This window comes from Myiozetetes cayanensis, unplaced genomic scaffold (assembly GCF_022539395.1).
Source record: "Myiozetetes cayanensis isolate MyiCay16 unplaced genomic scaffold, myiCay2020 scf5-8, whole genome shotgun sequence".
Taxonomy (NCBI): domain Eukaryota; kingdom Metazoa; phylum Chordata; class Aves; order Passeriformes; family Tyrannidae; genus Myiozetetes; species Myiozetetes cayanensis.
The window spans coordinates 68,263,655-68,285,053 of NW_026087742.1; positions in this window are offsets into that span (position 1 = coordinate 68,263,655).

A 21,399-nucleotide genomic window follows, 5' to 3' on the forward strand; every position below is an offset into this window, starting at 1 on the left:
CTTGTGTTCATTGTCCTGAACCGCTATAACATTAGGAACTGGGACTATGAATTTTTTGCCCAAGTATATTTTCACTGTCCTAAGTTAAATGGATTAATTTCATCTTTGTATATGCGTTCAAAATAAATTAATTTGCATTTTTAAAAGGTAAAGCATTCACCATCCAGATTAATAAAACTTTCATTAAAAATAAATTCTAAATGTTCTCTGAATAGCGTTTAAATTTGAATCCATCATTAATGGATTCTGTTTCAGTTTAGAGTCTTTTTTTTTTTTTTTTTTTTGTAATGCCTGTCCTATTCATTTTAAATTTTGAGCATAACGATGTTTCCTCACTATTTGAACCAAGCTATTATTAAGGGATTGAAGTTTTCTGGTGAATGAAGCAGCTCAACTGCTTTTCATGACAAAGTTGGTAATTAGAAGGCCAATTTAATGGTGAATCAGGCAGAAATATTCAAACCATGACAAATTACTTTAATAATACAGCTTGCAACTCTTGAACAGAAATAAATTTCACTTCTGAAACTCTTGTCTTTTTCTGCCTGCCTGGAAGATAAAACTGTCCAGGAGGTATTTTGTACCCTTTATTCAGTTAAGCTTTTACTAGAACTTAAGCAGGCCAAATAGCTTGCAAATGCAAAAACATCATTCAAGTTCTTATGATTTTTTTTTAACCTGAAGGTAGGTTGTGTTGAGAATCCTGTATAAGTCAAAGATTTATTTTTTTTTACATCCTGCTAAACCACTGCAATAGTGTTTCATTGTTTTGTCTCTGACTTGAAGCATTAGCAATAGTCTACATTGGCTTCAAAAGTGAAAGCTAATTTCAGTGTTTGTCATAAGTTTGTTAAGGCCACATGCATTCCACAGTTTGAAAAATTTCATTATTCTGTCCATGCTGGGGCTTCGTAATTGGATAGTAAGGATGTTCAAAGACTAATTTAGTGAATTGCACAATATTTTAAATGGAATTATGCAGGTTTATGGGGCCTCAGGGGATTGAGCTAGGAGCCTCTTGAGAAAATCTGTTTATCAGTAAATGATATTAGCAGCTTTCACCTAGCTTTTGTCTTCATTAAATTGCTGCTCTTCCAATTGAGGGTCACATCTGAGGACTGCTTTGATAATTTGTCATTATTGTCTTGTTTATTGGAGCATAAAGTTGATACAGCAAGGGTTGTGCAGTTTATATACAATGTGCAAAGAAGTTTTACCTAGCAGTCCTGCCAACGTTTTATCATAGGAAAACATGTCAGGACATAAGAAAGTGTAACCTGTCCAGTATTCTAATATATTGTAAATCAGCACGCCCCTGAATGTTAATGTCCTAATATTTTCTACTTGAATATAACATTTTATACTCCAGATTATATCAAATTTTGTTTTATTTTGTTCTATTATTTCTAACTGCTAGTCTGAAATATTTCGTTGTTTCAAATGAAGTAAATTTTTCCTTTCTGTTAGCATGCTCCTTTCTCAAACACACTCTGGATTTACCCTAGTGTAAATATAACCAGAGTTTGTCCCAGTCCATTGAATTTAATTTTCTATAAAACAATGAATGCAGCAGACTTGGTCTATATTTTTATTGTTTACATTATAGAATTTCAGTAAAAAGGTAAAAATGTTTCTGTTTATGGGAAGGATAGTTGTAGGTGTAGACTGACTGTATCATCCAATTATTAGTTTCCTTTCATGTTACCATAGAAAACTTATCATTTCTCCAGCTATGACTATATCATAGAATCATAGAATATGCTGAGTTAGAAAGGACCCATTCAGGTCCTCAAGTCCAACTCCTGGCATTGTGCAGAATACCTCAAGATTCACACCATGTGCCTGAGAGTGTTGTCCAAAAGCTTCATGAGCTCTGTCAGGCTTGGTGCTGTGACCACTTCCCTACGGAGGCTGTTCCAGTGTTCAACCACCTTCTGGGTGAAAAACTTTCTCCTGATATCCAACCTAAACCTGCCCTAAATCAGCTTCATGTCATTTCCTTGAGTCCTTTCACTGGTCATGAGAATGAAGAGGTTGGTACTTGCCCTTCCACACCAATGCTGGTCTATATAGATTGAGACACTATTGACCAGCTTTAGACATGTTTTCTTCAGGCCTCCTATTTGTGACTTATGTAGCCTTTCAGACTTTATTTTTGTGTAGAGATCATACACTTTTCATAACAGGCATGAATTAGCTTTATTTAAACCACTCAAAAAGGCTTGGCAGTGTCACTACATTGTTTTATACTTAGAATTTTCCTGTGGCCTAACACAAGAGTGAAAGAGCACTCTTCTTATATTTTATACTAGTCTTCCCAAGTAAAACTATAATTTCTGTACTGAAAACTATTCAAGTTTCTATCTAAAATATTTAAATGTGGCACAATTTGGCTTTTTAAATTTGTTTCTAAGAACCAGTTGTTATAAAAAATCTGAAACAAATACATGGTTTTAGCTTTTTTTAATTAAAAAGAAAGTACATTCTTGACAAGTACTAATCCTCGTCAGTGGTGCCTACAACCACATCACCTGGAATCCTTCTTATGGAAAAATGTTCCTTCTCAGGAAGCTACCTGGAAGATGATTTCAATATCAAAACAGATGTCGTGGTTTTGCCCTGGCTTAATTTACTTTTATACCTTTACATACAATTACTATTAGTTGAGAGAAGGTTTATGCAGACAAAAAGAGACTGAATTAAAAAAAGGTATGAGTGTTTATTATTAACAAACTAAAACTAAAGAATTATATCTACAATAATTTTACTTAAGTAAAAGGTATTATGTATTTACAGAAGATACTTCTCCCCCCACTTCCCTTTATATCAGTCCAAGGAGGAGAAGCAGTCCTTTTCTGTTCTCAGAATTCCAGCTCTCTCCCTCCAGTAACTCTGCAGCACTTTCGTCACAGCTGGAACTTCTTTATCTCTCTCTCTCTCATTCTGTGTTGGCCTCCAGGGCTGGGCCTACCCCCTCCTGGGTTAAAACCAAAGGCTGAGGGTTACCCAGGTCCTGAAGGGTCTCTTTCCATAGACTTGCAAGGGGACACTTGCTTACTATGGATCTTCTTCCACAGGGTTACAGGGGATAATGGTTTAAGAGTTCACCCCTGTTTCCCTATGGAGGTCCCTCCCCATGGGAGAACAGTTCTTGATTGACTTCTCAGCATGGGTCTAGTCTGGATCCCTTACTCGGATCCCAATATCCCACCTGAGCCATTTTCTGCTCCAGCGTAGGTCCTCATTCCCCTCAGGGTCATAAATCTTCAACATCCCTACCTGAGCCGTTTTTCTGCTCCAGCGTAGGTTCTCTCAGGATCACAAATCTCCAGCACCAGCAGCATGGATTCCACACATGGATCCCAACATCCCTACCCGAACCGTTTCTCTGTTCCAGCGTAGGTCGTCATCCCCCTCAGGGTCATAAATCTTTAACAGCAGCAGCATGGATCATTCACTGAGATCCCAAGCTTATCTGAGCCGTCTCGCTTCAGCATAAGCATCGATCCCTTCGAGGGTCACAAAGTCTTTAACAGAACTCTGCCTCATCTGAGCCGCTCCTGCTCCAGCATAAGGCTTTTCTCTTTCTGTTAAAGTCACAAATCTCTGGTGCATCCACAAGCTCCTCTGTGAGCTGCACGGGGGGTCTCTTCACCCCAACAAACTTTTACAGGTGGCAGGGATTTTATTTTTCAGTCTTTACCCTGCTTAAGGGAGAAAGAGCGAAAGGGAGAAGAACAGCAGCTCTCCCCTCTTTGAACTTTTCTTCTCTCTCCTGTTGCAGCTTCAGCTGCCAGTTTCGACCTTGAAGTCTTGTTATCTCATGGCTGGAATTCTTCTGTAGCGGTTTTTCGTCTAAGCAGTTTGTCTTTTAAACCTTTTTTTTTTCTTCACTCTCTCACAAGAGAGAAGAGAGGCTTCAGTGCTACACCTGCCACCCCCGGCCCAAGCCGGGGAGGAGGGGGCCTTGGCCCTCCTCGGGCCCACTACCCTTCTACATGGCTGCTATTCCTAATTTCAACTGCGCAACCACCTTCTCTTCCGTTTTCTTAAAGATGTAATTAACAAAGGCGTCACTGAACTTTTTTTTGATTGGCTTTTTATCCGGAAATCACCTGGACAAAACCATCCTCAGCCCCAGGGATGGGCTGGTGGGCAAAACCACGACAACAGATTTTATTGTTTTATAAGATTTCAGTGTTCAAAGCAAAAGGCTTCAGCCTCAGTTCTACATTGTTGTGGAGAGGATTCAGATGTCAAAAGAAACTTAAGGCAAAAACTTAGTCCCTACTCATGATCCAAGTAGATCCCTCATCCTGCAAGGTTACACTCAACTGGACTGGAGGCATTAAGACAAAACATCCTATGAAGTTTCATACATTTCTGGGTAGACCATCCCAAACTACCATGACACCTGTAGGTCACAATTTGTTGTCATACACAAATGCTTTTTTCACTTTGGATAAAGCCACCAGCTCATCCTTCCTGCTTTCTCTTTTTCTCTTCTTATTCCATGCACAGTTTTCCTTCCCTGCAGGATCACTGTTCCTTGACATGCAAGCATTTTATATCCCCATTTACCTTCTCAAATTAACTCAATAGTTTCCCCAGCTTAATTTATTTTACCTCTAAACCCTCTCTTATCTTTGCCGTATCAGTTCCTTTTTCCTACCTACTCTGGACATTGCCCAAAAAACCCAACAACTTCAGTGGAGTCAATGTGCAAATTTTAATAGAACCCTAAAGTGAAGATTACAGCTAAATGTTTGGACTCGATGGTCTTAGAGGCCTTTTCCAGTCTGAATGTTTCCATGACTCTGTAAAAGCCTTGTGCGTGGATTTTATCAGTAATTCAATGAATATTTTTAGTTGTTTTATATGCTCCTGTGCACAATTTTATATCTTTAAACATTTGCTGATTTTGACTCATTGCTTGATGTTTCCATGTGCTGTTCTCATGAGGCTGCAGAAGTCTAAGCAACTGAGGGAGCTACTTAAACTCAACTACAAAATGTATCTTACTTATTTTAATGAGTGTGAAACCTCTTGTTACTGACAGAATGTAAATAGCAACAATATTGTGGATGTGAGATCATGAAGATGTAATCTGGTACAGATTCAATAAAAAAAGACTTATGGGAAAAAGCAGTGGTTCCATTATTCCTTCACTTGGAGCAAGGGCAAAACCTTGCTCAGGCAAGGTTGTTTGTTCAGGCTGTTCACACCTTTGGGTGTTTTCAAAGAGAACTGTCTCTCTCCAGCGACTGTAAGAGGAACAGCATCACATGCACTTTTACTAACTAGTAGTTAAGAAACCCTTAGCAAGGGGTTTGCTGGTCCATATCCTGTCCATTGTTTCTGCAGCTTTTCCTTTCCTTTGAGATCAGAAAACCTTCTTCTCTGTTTTTATGTCTGGAGGAGGTATCAACTTTGGAAAGAGAGAAAACAAGATGGGCCTGTTGCCCATTGACTACTTATGTACTGTGCAGCAAGAGTCATTGTATAAACAGCTGCAGGTGTGATAACCTAGAGAAATCACAGAACCACAGAATGTAATCTTCTCCCCCTGTTTTATTTTGATTTTGTTATCCCTGGAAACAGATTCCTGCAGCCCCACATCTGAGCTCAGATATACAGTGATTTAAAACGTTTCTGAATGTTGCACACGGTGACATTGTGTAACACCTTTTGTAAGAGCTAATAGCTGTTCAGGAGCTGAAAAGGTCACAGAAACTGTTTGATATGAGTTGCCCAACCATTATAGGTTGAAGGTTCCTCCAGTTTCCTCTTAGAAGAAAAAAGACAGCCAGCTATTTTTTCCCCAAGAGCCTTATGTAATTCAGGGTAAGATGTAAGACAGTGGTCCCAGGTAGCCTTAGTCACTTCTTGGGATAGATGCCTAACTTCTGGAAAGGATAGGAGTTAAAATATTTCTTTCCCTTTCATGCTTCCCATTGGCTATTTCAGGCATTGAACAGTTACCAGTATTTTACACTTACCAGTATGCTTCTCTTGTGCATCCTAATCTTAGTCACTGAGCATTTCCCACCCCATTGTGAAAAAAACTTCAGAGCATAACTTGATTTTGTGAGTATTGCACAGGGAGCTGATATACAAAAAATAAGCATAGCAACACTGACCATCATGCCTTTGCAATCCTTTTCCAGATCTGGTCCTCACTAAACACACAGCAGACTCATACAGATTCAGAAACTACGTGTCAAATCTTTGTTACCACAAGCGATATTTGCCATCTACAATCCTTTAAATAATACCTAAGACATCTATACCATAACAAAAGCCACGACTGTAGTTACTGTAGGAAAAGTTAGATCTCAGATGAACTTGAAATGAAGATTGTCTACTTTACCTGTAATTTTTATGAGAGGATGCTCACATAATTTTGATAATGCTATGCCAGTGTGTCTTGCAATGGTCATGATTATGTATTTGGGGTTCAGTAAAAATAATTTTGTTGTCTTATTACAGCTAAGCTAAAGTATGTATTATTTTTGTTTTGAGTGTGTGAAAACCATTTGGATAGGTGGAATAAATATTTTTGCTAAAAAGCAAAAAATATTAGACTATCTGCAAATATTCTGAGTAACTGAATGTGAGATGCCATAGTCATAGGTTAGAAAGAAACATGCAATTCCAGCAATTGCTTTGAGAGAAAATTAAAATATTAGAGCATTTAAATATGAAAGTGAGATTAGCATGGAGGACAATAAAAAAGTATAAAACTTATGCAGTGGGGGCAGCTCAGCCTTTGCGAATACAAGGACACACACTCGTTCTCCAAGTTAATCTCCTCTGTGTTTATATACGTATTTTTCAATTCTCAGGGGACATCAAAATGGTAATGATTTCCTATTTTTGTAAACAAATGGTAATACAGGCTTTCATGACAGCTGTTACTTCAAAAATGATCTAAAATATTTATGCAAATTACAGATTTTAAAATCTTTTCACTGATGGTGTTTTCCATTCTTGAGAAAGACTCTGACAATTAAAAATAAAAACAAAAAAGCATTACAACCATGCCTGTTATTGTTTGGTCCATAACAAAGACAGCTGTACATACCCTTACTGTGAGTTGCTTTTATCCGAGCAACCTTGCTTAGTAAAATTGGACAATTTATCACCCCAGTGCCTGCAGCAGTATGCACTACATGCAAGCGATTAGTTTGCCACTTCAGCTACCAGCTTTGATACACCTCTGAAAAACTTGCAGTCTGAATGAAAAGGTCAGCATGGAGCTTAAACCAACTCTCGGGGACCAGATGGCCCAGGGCGACAAATAGCAGGCTGTGGTGTCTTCTGCCTATCTCAGCAGGAGGTGGGGTCTGGGAACATCTGAAGGTTGTTCTGCACAACAACACAGAAAGAGGTTCTGGTGCACTCTGTCATAAAAAGTAGATTATATGAAGATAGGCATATGAGTGAGATGTCCAGCTGCCCCACAGGCTTCGCTGACCTCCTGTGATTGCCTGTCTTCCCCTCCTGTAGCTGTGTGAATGAAAAAGAAGAAACCGGTTCTCTAAATTAGACACTTAACACTGGAAAGAATGAATATGAGCTTATTGTTGTGGTTTCTGCACAAAACCCACGAATCTGATGGATCTGAGGACCACAGTGTCTCTTGAGTCCTGCCAACTGCTCAGGCTAGCTGGGCAAACTTGCACTTCTGACACTTGCTTTGTGATTATATGAGCAAAAGATTTCAATTGCCAAGGCTTTCAGACTCACCCAACTCAATTGTATAATTCAAAACAGTGTATAACAGTAATTTTTAGGGTACACTCAGCCTTATGTGAACTGAACAAATTCTACACAAGTCATTGCACTTTTAGAAGCCCAGGAAAACACTTCTTAGAAGGATTTGCTCTGCCAGAATATGACAAAAATAACTGAAATAATAATTCTGGTTGCCTTTGAGGGGTAACAGAGGAAGGTCTCCCTGAATCTGATAGCACCAGCAGTTAGACTGTACACAGCTGGAAAGAAAAGAATGGAAAAAAAAAATTGATCTCTAGCTTCTAAATAGTCAGGAAGGAAAACAAGTAGTGGTGTAATTTGGCCAGTGAGTCAATACTGGAAAAGATGAACTGGACTTTATCTGAAACTGCAATAATCTTAGAGTTAATTATAATTTAATCTCTTAAAACAAACAAACCAAAACAAAACAACACAACCCCTGCCCCCCCCCCAAAAAAAAAAAAAACCCAAGAAAACAAACTAGTGAAAGAGAAAATTTTTGACTGTAACTTGTCATAAATACTTCACTCTAGATCTGCCCCAAACTAGAGATTTCTAAGATTTCTGAACAGCTTTAATAAATATGAAAGCCAGTAAAAATGTATTAGAAGAAAGTGTTTTCAGACTTGCAAATACACGGAGAATCCAGACAGCCTGGGTTCAAGATCTGATTTCTGGACAGATTTTAGCAAGTCAAAGTCCTTAGCACAATTACTTAAGCCACATTATAATTGGCTGAGATACCAAGTACTTAGTATACAGAAAGGAAGCAGATCTCTCTGAAGGCTACTCCTAGATTTTTTACAGGGATTCAATAATTATTATATATTCTACAGGTAGATGAACAAAGGCTGTTTTCTTGGAAAGCTTGTTATGAAAGATCCTAAGTGCTTATCCAGTGTGCTGTATCCAAGCCCTTGTTTGACTGGCAACATAGGACACTTGGGCTTGGACCTTTGGATGGTTCTGCTGGGCTCCTGAATTCTAGGCACTCTCGGATGTCTGCTTGTGGTGGCCTCATCCTGAGCCAGCTTCCTGCCTGTACATCAGTGGGTGCTCTAAGTTTCACAGCACTTTTCCTGCAGACACTGTTTCAGTGAGGGGGTTTCCCAGATGCTCATTGCAAGGTGCTTTGCAGCTTAGATTTCTGTTTGCAAGGGCACTCTTTTCTGTGTTGGTGTATATATACTGCACATGTTACTTAATATGCTTTCTTCCCATAAAAACTAGTCAGCTGATATTGTAGGTTTGAACTTAATCAGAATATTATGTTACACTGAAAGCTTTATATCTTCCTTTCCTTTTTTTTTCCTTTTATCATCCTAAACAATAAATCTCATAACAAATTTCCTTAGAACCAAAGTTTCTTTGTGAGACATTGTATATAAAATACTTGATTCTGTTGTAGATCTTTAATGTTTCTATATTTCCATTACAGCAGGAAATTTCTTTTGAATTCTGCTCTTTAGAAAAAGGAAGTTTTAGCCCCTTGAAGACCCAATAAATTACTAAAACAGGGCAATTTATGATCTTCCAAGCATCTCTGCAAAGAAAATTCTCCCTGCAGGTAGACTCAGTCTGTCTAAGATTCAAAGATATTAGAGGCAATTTTATGAAAGGGATCATTAATTATAAGACATGAAATTTTAATAGGAGGCTCCTTTTTCCTGATATCTTGCATGAGCCAAGATCAAAGTAACTCCTGTATGTTGACCTAGTAAGCATGTTAACTGAGTGGATCAGCTTCTTTGTCTGTCCCTTTTAACCTCAGAAAAATCACAGAAGCGATGTGTTTTGGGAGAAAGTACATTTTGGTGTCATGTGTGTAATCATATGAGATGGATAAATTCTGCTACTTGTTCATGACAGGAGAGGACTGGGTCCCACCAGAGATAGTTAGGCACACTCACCACCACCAGAACAAGGGTTCCTGATGCCTTATCAAAGATGACCAAGACTTGCATGTTGCATGGTTAGCTTGACTGATGTTTGACAAGATGTCCTTTATAACAGGGTCATATGAACTGTTTTACTTCCATATAACATGAGATACAAACCATGCTCCAGTCATCAATTAACACCATTGTGATAATTTAAATTTAGCTGCTTTGCCTGCATGTTTGAGCTCAAATACACACCATTTTCTTGCATTAAGGCTGAGACCAGAAGACATTCATATCACTCTGCACCAGTGATCTCTTCTTTTTATTATTGTCTGCTCCTTCCATCTTTACGTCATCTGAAAACTTTATTAGTGATGATCTAATATTTCATTCTGGGTCATTGATAAAAATGTTAAGTAGATCTAAATCCACTGGAATTTAGGTAGAAACTTAGCCAGTCAACAATGATTAGTCATTTACAATTACATCTGGAGAGGTATCAATTAGCTTGTTTTTAATCTATTTAGTTGGTACTATATAACATATTGTTCTAATTTCATAATCAAAATGACACAAGTCAACAATTCAAATGTCTCAAAGGAGTTTTAGTGTATTATATCCACAATTACCTTTCGTAACTAAACTTCTAATCATATTACAGAACCAAGACCAAATTTCCAAGGGCCCATATTGATTTGCATTAATCATATTATTGTGCTTTAATTCTTTGTTAATGAAGTTGCATATAATCTGTTATTTTGCACAGGACAATAAGTCTATTATTATGTCAGTGCTTTACTTTAGGTTTTCCAGTATGAATTGTGATCTTCAGAGTAGCTTGAGAGCTATTGAAAAGAGAGCACCTATGGCTCAGTGAGATGCTCTTTAAGAAATATTCTATTTCTTGCAAACCAATCACCTGTTGATTTATCATTGATTAACTCTGGTATCTGTGTTTTAACTGAATTGCTTTAACACCTGAAGGTGTTTCATGATCCTCTAAAGAGACTATATCATCTGACTTTTTATCATCTATAAAAAGCCTTGCTTATTGAATGATTCTGCATTTTCTGTGCTACTACTCACACTGTCTAGTAAAGTGTTAACTACTTTTGATAGGATTCCTTTTGTGGGTTCACTTTAAAAATTATTTTTAATTCTTCCTATCACAGATTTTCACTTTACTTCCCTTATCAAGTTCCTTCACTTTCTAAGTTTTCATGTACATTCAGTTCATATCAAATTCTTTTTACTTGTGTTATACAGATATAATCTGTACTTTGAAGCTAATATATTTCACAAGCACCTAATTCTTTGGTACTAGTAAACAAGCATAAGTTTATGAAGAAACAGTAACTTATCCATATTTAAAATTGCAATTCATTTCCAGCATGCATGCCTGATTTTGGTCCTTAATTTCAAATGTAAGGTAAATACATATTATATATACATCTGCTCCACAGTGCCATATGAGTTCTCCATCTGAGGTAGAATTTCCTATCAGATTTTAAGGACAATAAACATATGGTTAATAAATTATGAGATCCTAAATATCTGTCTTCTTCAGAATAATAATAAAAAAGCAGCCAAGATTTGCTTTTGCTGAGCAGAAAAAAAAAAAATGGGAAAGACAGAGAGAGGCAATGTATTTTGTAGGGTTCATATGTACAATGTCAAAGCACAAGACTGATGTTGCTCTGAGGAAGCATTGACTTGCCTATACATTGTCAGTGCTATACATTGACTGTTCACCAGGGCACAGAAGTCCTCATTTGGTGATGTCTGCATGAGGTGAAGGAATCAAAAACAGTAAACGCAGCACTTCAGGGATCCACTTATTTTGGAATGAATGAGTACCTGGAGTGATAGTCTGGAGATGGGACTGGGCAAGCTGAGATGCAACCTGGGGAGGGTTAGCAGAGATGAAGGAGCTCAGTTCTAGAGTCTGAAGAATATTTTGCTTCTGTATCACAATCCAGCTGTATTCCACTATTAGTCATGGCAGCTGTTGTCATTCATATGATGCCATATTCCAGATGGCAACAAAGGATAGAAGATAAAAGTAGGGATCCTTAGATGTTTATTTCTTCAATAACAGTGAACTCCCAAACAAAAACATTTAATAAGAATATCAAGCTAGAACCAGAAACCATCTCATAGACAAGAAGTTACTCATGCCAGAACTGACTGTTTGCCCAGCCTGATAACTATCTCTTCTTTAGTCTAATTGGGATAAAGGGACATCTCCTGGGAATTGCACCCTCCTGAAGGACAAAATAACCCGCTGTACTTCCAGGGAGAGTGCTTAGGCAATAGCATCATGTTTTCACTATTTGGTTTCTTTCTTCTCTCCCTTTATGCCTTTTCTACAAAACACTGAAACCTTTTCTGCAGAGCAATACAGTTTCAACAGTGCAACTGAAGAAGGCTGTTGGTCTCCCATACTGTGTATGTTGCACACGTACAAGGTGTGAGGCTGCACACTGTAAAGCCAAACAAGTTAAAACATGGTCTCCCAGCTTCTGAATGAGTACTGTAAGAATTAGTTAATTAATAAGAGGGATAAATGCACATTTTATGAAAGAGAATGGTTCTGATTACGAATTTCAGTGTTGCTACTGTGCCTCAGATGTGATCTTAGCATCTAATGTGACAAGCTTAGCATGGGACTTAAGTAGAGGAAACTCAACTGGTGAAGTCTCAATGGCTTTATGATGCCTGGAGGTTCAGCCATGTACAGGTAACAGACTTTAGCCCCTAAGATAAATTTTATAGCCAAATCAGAAGCACGCTTAGTGTCTCAGATACTTCTGTGGTTTCTGCAGGCTTTTGTGCATCATGCTCCACTTCTGGGACCAGGTACCCACATCTTTTACTGAATTTGTCTTCCGGTGCTGATAGTACTGTATCTGGTGTATCCCTAGCTACACTCAGCACAGGCTCTAACAGAAAAGCTGCCAGCATTTGCTCAGCAGATGCTTTTGCTGAGTTTGCTGTAACTGGGTCCTCCAGAGTATTGTACAGCTTTTTCCAAATGTAATAATTAGGATTCTTTGGACCAGTAGGACAAGCTGATTGCCATTAGCAGTGCCTTTTTCTCCCTATTACCACATATGCACTAGTGTTTGTTTTTGTTATTGTAAAAGTAAAGTATGACTGCATTTTCCTCTTTTTCTTTTGATCCTAATGCTCAGTTTGCCCCTGAACTTGTGATATCTCCCCTCCATTTCACAGTGTTTGATCTAGCTATCTAAAAACATTGAACAGATACAATCACAGCATCCAGAGCTCCATGTTAAGTTAATTTGGAGAGCAAAGTTTCCCCCCTTCCCTCAGTTTTATCACTTCAACAGAAAGACAATTGAGTTCACAATGAAGGATGTGATTTAAGCTGCAACAAAGCTTAGTTTCCATGATACCCTTGTGGTCCCTTTCTGTAAGCTGTGCACTGGTCCACCCTTGTGTTGAATTTCCATCTCTTGGAAGCAAAGGTGCAAAGAAGGCTGCTGTAGAACCTTAAGTTTCACCTTGATATACAGCAGTGCTACATAGCCAGGTATATAGCAAGAATCCTTGGGAACAGTCTTACAACCTTTACCATAGATGTAACCTCACCTGAGCTTTAGATACCCCATACTTTCATGAGAAGTATATTTATATACAAATCCTATAGGAACTAGAATAAAAGACTACTCTGTAATCTTCTCATCTAACTGACAGCATGGTGTACAATTCATCACCACAGCATCCTCCTCCTGTTCCCTCATTCTGTGTTTGGAAACTGCTTGAAGGACTTTAACGTCCACATGACTTAATATGATATTGATTTCTGATTTTTCATGAAGTTTGCTAAACTGATTGTTGTTTTTCTTTGTCAGTGTTATTAGCAACAACAAGGGAATGTGTTACCTGCTGGCTATTGTTAGTTATCAGGCAGAGAAAATAAGCTATTCAAACTTCTTGTTAAGCGTGACTTTTTAATAGTATTTTGCAAAAAGATTCCTATTTTTTTCTGGGTTTTTTTTTGCTCTGTATTTTCCAGAACTGAACCCCCATACCCCCCTCTTTTTATTACTTTATCTTTCTTGGACCTCTTTTTTTATAGTAGACGAGTTTTTTATGATCAGAACTTGTATCAAATAAGAGCAACTTGTCTGCTTTACCTCTAGCTGGCACAGGGGCAATGTTTCTTCATTCGTAAGATAGAATTCATCCCACAAAATTTCAGTGATGTCTATTTTACTCACTATTTTTTTTTAACGTCCTGTCTGTTTTTCCCCTTAACTGTTTACATTTTAGGTAGAAGAATAGCAACATGAAGCAAAACTGAATGATGGAGTAGAGACAAAAAAGACTAGAAAGAAAAATGAAGAGGCACATTATATTATTTTTAAACTACATAAAGATGTTGAAAGAGTTCAGGATTAATGTAGTTAAATTAATGAAATTCCAGTTAAAATCTGGGAAACATTTCTAGCAGTAAAGTGGTAGATTAAGTTGCTTAGGGAGGCCACAAGAGCTCCATCAATGGAAGTTTTTAAGAACAGGTTGAACAAACCTCTGCCAAGATTGTTGCTCTTATAACTGAACCTACCCCAAGGAGTCTCTTAAATTTGCATGAATTATGGTCACCACTCACAAAAGTTATATTAATACCACAAGAGAGTGATGATGCAAAAGACACACAGCAGAAGGCAACAAAGGCTTATCAGGAGGTGATATTACTGCATTGCTGAACTTTTGCTTTGCTTTCTCCTTGTCTTCCACCAAGCTTCTCTTTTTTTCCCAACAAAATATGGGAGTGCAGTGCAATCCCTCAGAGTGCAAGATCAAGGAGAAGGGATGTGTTCTGCACAGTGAGGGAAGGGGACGAGACTTCTTGGTGTGTTACAGGCACTCTGTCTTGCTGACTTCTTTCTTCCTCACTGTTCACCTTTGCTGTATATTAATCATGAGGCTTGGGAAACTACTTGTTTCCACACATAGATGCATACTCCAGGCAAGTCCTTTATCCACTGCCAGGATGAGAACCTTTTCCTTCTCTGCCCCAGGAAACCTGAGCCTAAGGTCTACAAGAAAGATTGAGTCTCCCAAAAACTTCCTCTCTGAATACAAATGTTGACCGAACCATGGCACCCTTCAGTAGGATCTTTTCTTCTTGTTGTCCCCACTTCACCATCTGATTTGCACTCCTTCAGATATTTTCTTGATTCATTTTTTTTCCTGTCCTTCTTCTTGGTTACCTCCTTATTTGCCAATTATAGTTTTTCTCAACCCATTTTCCCTCTCTTTGAATATCTCTTGTATCCAAACCCAGTTTATTTCTAGTTATGTTTCCTCTTTCAGAACTAAATCCCCTCATTCCAAACTAGACTAGTCCAGGATAATTGAATTAAAGTAAGATCTGTGTAAATGTGGAGAACTGTATAGGTTTACTGTTAATGTAACAATAATTAGAAAAAAAAGGGCATTTGACTGAGTTATATAAGATTTACTGCCTGAATCATCTTCCCCCTCTGTCCACCATACCATTCTGTCAAAAATTATCAGATTTTGTGTTTGCTTGTGTCATTTTGAAACTAGTTATTTTAGTTTTTTCCTGGGAAAACTGTTTCATTCAAAGTATGCAACATACTTAGTCTAATATTTGCCACCTCTTATATGGAAGAATTATTTTATTAATCCAAACATGCACATCTCAACCAAAATCTTAGTTCTGTAAACATATTCTTTGGTAGAAAATATCCTACTTCATTGCCCTGTAAATTATTTTCCAGAACACGGAAGCAGTGACACACAGGTAAACACATACATACACGTACATTTGTATGAGCTTTTTAATAAAGGTATCTGTAAGTCAATGACTAATTAGGAGAGACAGAAAAAAAATTAAAGTAAACATATATTAAGGGAAAATACTGCTAGGTGCTCAGCTATCACTGGGACTGTAAAACTGAGTGAAAGGGTAAATTAAATAGTGTGGAACCTGGGGATACTTATTAGGCCATCAGCAGGGAGCAAGATGATGATGTCACACCTAGCAGAAGGGGGAACACTCGTGTAAAGTTGGATGAGATCCAGTTTGTGCTGTAGATTTATGCAGTTAATTTTGTCCCTTGACTGCATTCTGATGAGCATTTCTCCTCGACATACACCAAGAAAATTGCTGCATTATAGCTGTGTTAATGGTAATCAGCATGCTAATGAGCACCAGAAGGTCGTTACAGAAAAGAGAGGTTCAAAGATGTATAACCTAGAGAAGAAGATGAAGTAAATCTTTAGGGAATGCAAGTGTCTTGTTTGTAGGTCATAGATTATTTGTTTTGGTCATTGTAAAGCACAGGGAGTTTAATTTAAGGACAGAAAAAGATTAAGCTTTTTGAATTTTAGGAGCAGCATAACTTAATTAAATATATGGCTATGAAGTAGACAGCAAACAGGGCTGAATTGTTTTTATTCTATTCTAATGTGTTCCTTGATAGAGATTATACAAGTGTAGTTTATGTCTTTCATGATGTGAAATTTATTAAGCACTTATTCGTACTTAATATAAAAATCAGAATAACACAGCATTTTGTATTTTACTAATGACACAGAATAAAAGAGGAAAGGTTTTGCATAAAGAAATCCAGAGCAAGCATGTCAAAATATAAAGTGAACATTAAAAGGTAGTAAAATCAGAGGAAAATGGAAACCTAACAATGTGTAAGAGATGCCAGTGAGATAAAAGAATCCATACAAAGTAGTAGGTACAAAATTAGTAAAAAAAGTTGAATATCAGTTACATAAATATCATAGGGAGTATGCAAAATGCTAAGTTGGTAAATATCTTCCTATTTAATTCAAGTTTCTAGTTCTGTTTCAAAAGGTTAATGTGCTCTCTGTTACTCAGAAAAGAACATGTATATTTATGTGGATGGTTTTCTCAAAGACAAAATGAGACAATAAAGATTACAAACGTTTTAGGGGAAGCCCTCAGGGAGAGGGGCATCTTATAGAAATAGTAAAAAAATAGGTTTATAGGAGGTGTAGCATCTCCCAGAGTCTAGGTAGGCCAGATTTAGAGATAAATATTCAAAAAAAAACCAAAACCCAACCTACCCTATATTAACAAATAGCTGAAGTAGTTGAAGTTCAAAGGAGAACTGAACCTCCCAACTTCACCTGGAAAAATAAGAACAAAGGTTTCAAATGAACATTTGCATGTAGATGGTTGAACAGGGCTGCTGCTCCAGGAGAAGAAACATCTACTGCAGAGTTTGTGTCATATCTGCCAGCACTGTGTAGATGTGTGAGATATTTTTATGATAGATTCCTATGTGATGGCTCTACATTTCAGATTCAATTGCTTAAACTGGGACATCTATTGTCATTTGAGATGCTACTGTGTAACCCATCCAAACTCTCAGGTCTTGCTTGGGCATCTCATAAGTCATAGGTCAAATCTACCAGTCCAATGTAGACAGGAGGTTTCTGGCAGCAGCAGAAGTGTAGGATCTTAGAAAAGGTTCAGAAAACGATCTTTTGATGATAAAAACTTGGGAAACAAAAAGATGTAAATATGTAAATTCTTCTTCAGAAAAGATGACACTATATAATAATAAAATAAGGAAAGAGAGAGAGAAAGAATGTGGTTCATATCTGTTTGCCCAATGTCATAATGCAAGAGCCAGAGGAAAGTCAATTAACATTAGTAACACACCATCTTGCAAATGGTGCCAGGTTTTCTCTTTTGTTTTCTTTCCAGCCTTTCATTATCAAAATACAATTGAACCTTTTTTCTTTTTAATCAAACCTCCCCAAGAATTTCAGGATCATCACAGGCTTTATTTCTACATTGCTACAAAGAACATAAGGTTCTAGTATACTGCAAATCCAAGAAAATAAAGTATAACCAGCAGCGCTTTTCTGCTTTCTTATTCTTTCATTGTGTGTTGTGCCCTTAGGTTTTTTTACTGTATATGTAGATGTGGAAAGAAAATCAGCTACTTTTGCACAGGTTGAGAGACCAGTTAAATTAAAATGGTTAAAGGTAATTTGTTAATCTTTTTTACATAGTGTTTATATACTAGAAGCATCACCTCATATCAGCTATTTTAACATAATGTAATTCTACAAAATATTGTTTTAGTCACGAGAAAAATTTATAGAAGAAAGCGTATTGGATAAAGTATTGCTCCTGGTGTAATTTTAATTCTGAAATACCTTGCTAAGAGAGCTTATTTAAATAGGTTCTCTCTGAGATGAATATTTAGAAAAAATTCCTACAGGATGATTTATAGAAAAATTATATGAGCAGAATGAAGGACAGAAGAATTTTATTAGAAAAGAGACTCATTTCCACAAAATATAAATTATACCTTTTAGAAACTATATTGAATTTTATTAATATTCTGCAGACAGCCTCCAGTGTTAATCTCCACTCCTACCTATAAGATTTTCATTATGAGCTACAAGGTGTATTTACCCTTTAACCAAATAATTTTTGAGTACTTCAATGCAGTCGTGACTGCAGTTTACATATGTTACAAAATATTTTCCTTTTAGAGGCGCAGCTTATTTTATGTCATTATTTTATACAAAATCCTTAGAGAAACATTTATATGTATATGAATATATATATATGTATACTGTCACATAGATACCTATGCAACTATGTAAATATATGTAATATACATGTTGGTATCCAATTTTACATATCTCATGTTTCCACCAGAGGTATAAACTGTGGTGTTTTTACACTGTACATAGGATACTGCTCCTTAGCACTTGTGTATATATTTTCTGGCCTCAGTTATTTAACCAGTCTGCCTGACACTGAACTCCCTTCTGCCTATCTGGGAGTCAGTATAGAGAGAAACATATTAACAGATCATTAGGTAGAGAGATTTGGATAATCAAAACTTGTTGGCAATTATTTACTCATGTTCCTTTTTTTTCCCCACAGGACTCCTGCTTCCTCTAAAGCTCAGGAAATTAATTATAACTGATTTTTGGGTGAATGAGGGTAATCTCTGCATCAATCATTCCAGAAATATGAAGATGGATTGTTTGCGAGAGAAAAAAAAAAAAAAAAAAAAAAGGGTAGGGAGCCTCCAATAATATGTTCTGGGAGATTTCTTAAAAACAGTGATCTACACCCATAACCATGGAATGTAGAAGACAATGTCAGCTCCACAAAAGATGGAAACTTTACATTTTTGTATGTGCAATATATCTTTCTCCTAAAAACTAAACAGTTAGAACTCATCTTACTCACAAATCTCTCGTTTGGAACTAATTTTTCAAAATTACAGAACAAAAACCAAACAAATAAAATTAATGGTGTGTGAAAATGAATCAAATATCAAATGTACCAGGTATTATTTTATTCCGTCTAAGTAATAAATTTGAGTGCAACTAATAAAATTTTTTTTTTAAATATAAGATAAATATTCCTAGAAACTTGCTAAATATATCTCCTCAATAACATACATAAATTATTTTCCTTCTATTTTCAAAATACAAATTTCATTGTAACATACATAATCAGCTCATTGTATCAGCACATATACATTGATTTTCTGTACATTGTAACTGGCTTCTAGCTCACTTAGAACTGCTTTATCCTATTACATTGAAGGCATTTGTTCAGTTTTGTATGCTGTTAGTCATAAGTGTATGACTAACTTAGTATTAATACTGAAAAGAGAATCCTTGCAATAAACCATGAATCATTTAGTTGCCCTGTTTACTGCACAGTGGAGATCTGATTCTGGCCTAAGTGCCAAGCTTGAGTAGACCAGATGTACTCAAGAGAGTTCTGCAAACAACAGAGCTCTACAGAATGGTCCTTTCCTAGACCATGACCTCCTGGGAAGTCTCAATTAGTCCTTAGGACAGCAAGAGTTTGTGTGGTTGTTGACCTAGGTGCTCCATGTGGTTTGCTTTGATGTTCATCGTTGCAAATCAGCCAACAATGTCAAACACAGTGTGAAGGATTTCATGTCAGTCCCTCCAGAAGTTAGCTCTATAATTCATAAAACCACGCTTTCCCCTTGCCATATTGTCGCTGTATTGAAGTCCCATTGGCACTGAGGCTTTTCACAGCTAGGGAGGTGGATGCCGAGTTTTTCTGCAGTAAAAACAATTAGCTAATGTTGTCTTCCTATCTTCTTATTGACTTTGAGATCTCAATCTAACAGTTCCTCCAAAAAACCTAATTGCAGTTGAAATAAATGGTGGTTGTGAGTCCCTTCCAGCCTAATTATTCTATGGCATATGACTCTACAGTCCCATTCTAAACTCATAGACTTAGTTTTTCCAGCTTTTAAGCCCTGCGCTGGGATCTAACAGTGATTGCAGTCAAGGATTGTTGCCCCTAAAATGGGATGTTCATAATAAGGAAGATTCTCCACATAATCACTTTATTTTTACTTGTGGTAACCTGACAGAACCCTGCTCATGGCTCTTAAACCTCAAAATAACAGACAAGGTATATGGAAGATAGAAATTTTGCCCTCCCCAACAAACTTATTTCATGCTTAACACAGAAAACAAATATTTATGTACAAAGGGAAAACACATAACTTATCCTTCACAAATTAAAAGGCATCACGTTTGCATCATACGTTTGGATCTGCATGTAGCAAAGAGATGTTACAAGCCAAAAAGAAGATAAATAATGAGTCAAAAAGTAACATTGAAACAATAGAGCACAAATACTGATTCACGAAAGAAAGCAATAGAATTGTTTTGGAATTTTGAATGTTCAGGATAGACAAACCCTCAGGCAGTGCTGACTTGCATAATCGAGCCTTACCAGATTTGGCAGATACAGAAACCAAATGTGACAGTCCTACGTGTAAGAGTTTTACCAGGCTAAATCATTCTTTAGCAGTCACTCTGGTATACTGAACCAGCCACAAACAAATGTTCCTCCAGTGAGCCTGTTTCTCTTATTAACCAGCATTTCTGTCTCAGCATGGAAATTCATGCTACTGATTTTGGCAAATGAGGACCCTCTGTGAGTTTCTTGCCAGACCCTCAAAAGTATGTGATGGCATTATCAGGAGATCAAACTAAAACAAGATTTATCTTGTCAGACAGTCATTTAGTGCAATCTAATTTGAAGAATTTCTTTATTTTAGAACTGACAGCTTTTCATCATGTAGTGAATATTTTTGTTGGGGGAGTTGAAAACATTTGAGTTCATCTTCTTCATTCATCATGTCCATGTGGTCTAAATGACTTTTGAGTTCCTTTTTATTATCATATTTAATAGCATTTTTATTTGGTTACTTTTTCCAAGGTAATTTAGGACCTCAGTGATGATTTTATTCTATTCATTTTTTAAATAAAGTGAGTTATGAGCTCAAAAGTGGATTGTAATTTTAAATCATATGGCCTGTAGCTTTTTAGATTAAAACAGTGATAAAGATAGGTCAATTAGACACTTGTTCTTCAGTTATCTGGTCTAAGTAGTCTCACGATTATTTTCAAATTTCTTGGAAATAATGTGACACCATCTAAGAAAGGAAAAGTTATACCATGCATTAACCATAAATACTGAGCAAACTTTCTAAATGCTTGGAATGTCCCATACTGACAGTGAATACTTTATCTGATGGGATAGAAACAAACTACAGAGTAGAGGTCGGGGCACTTCTGAAGAAATAATCCGATCTTCTTACTAAGTGTATGTTCACCTCAGCTTTGTAATTTTCTCATGCATTCGAAAACTAAATCCATTGATGGAGTACTTCAGAATATCCTTGGT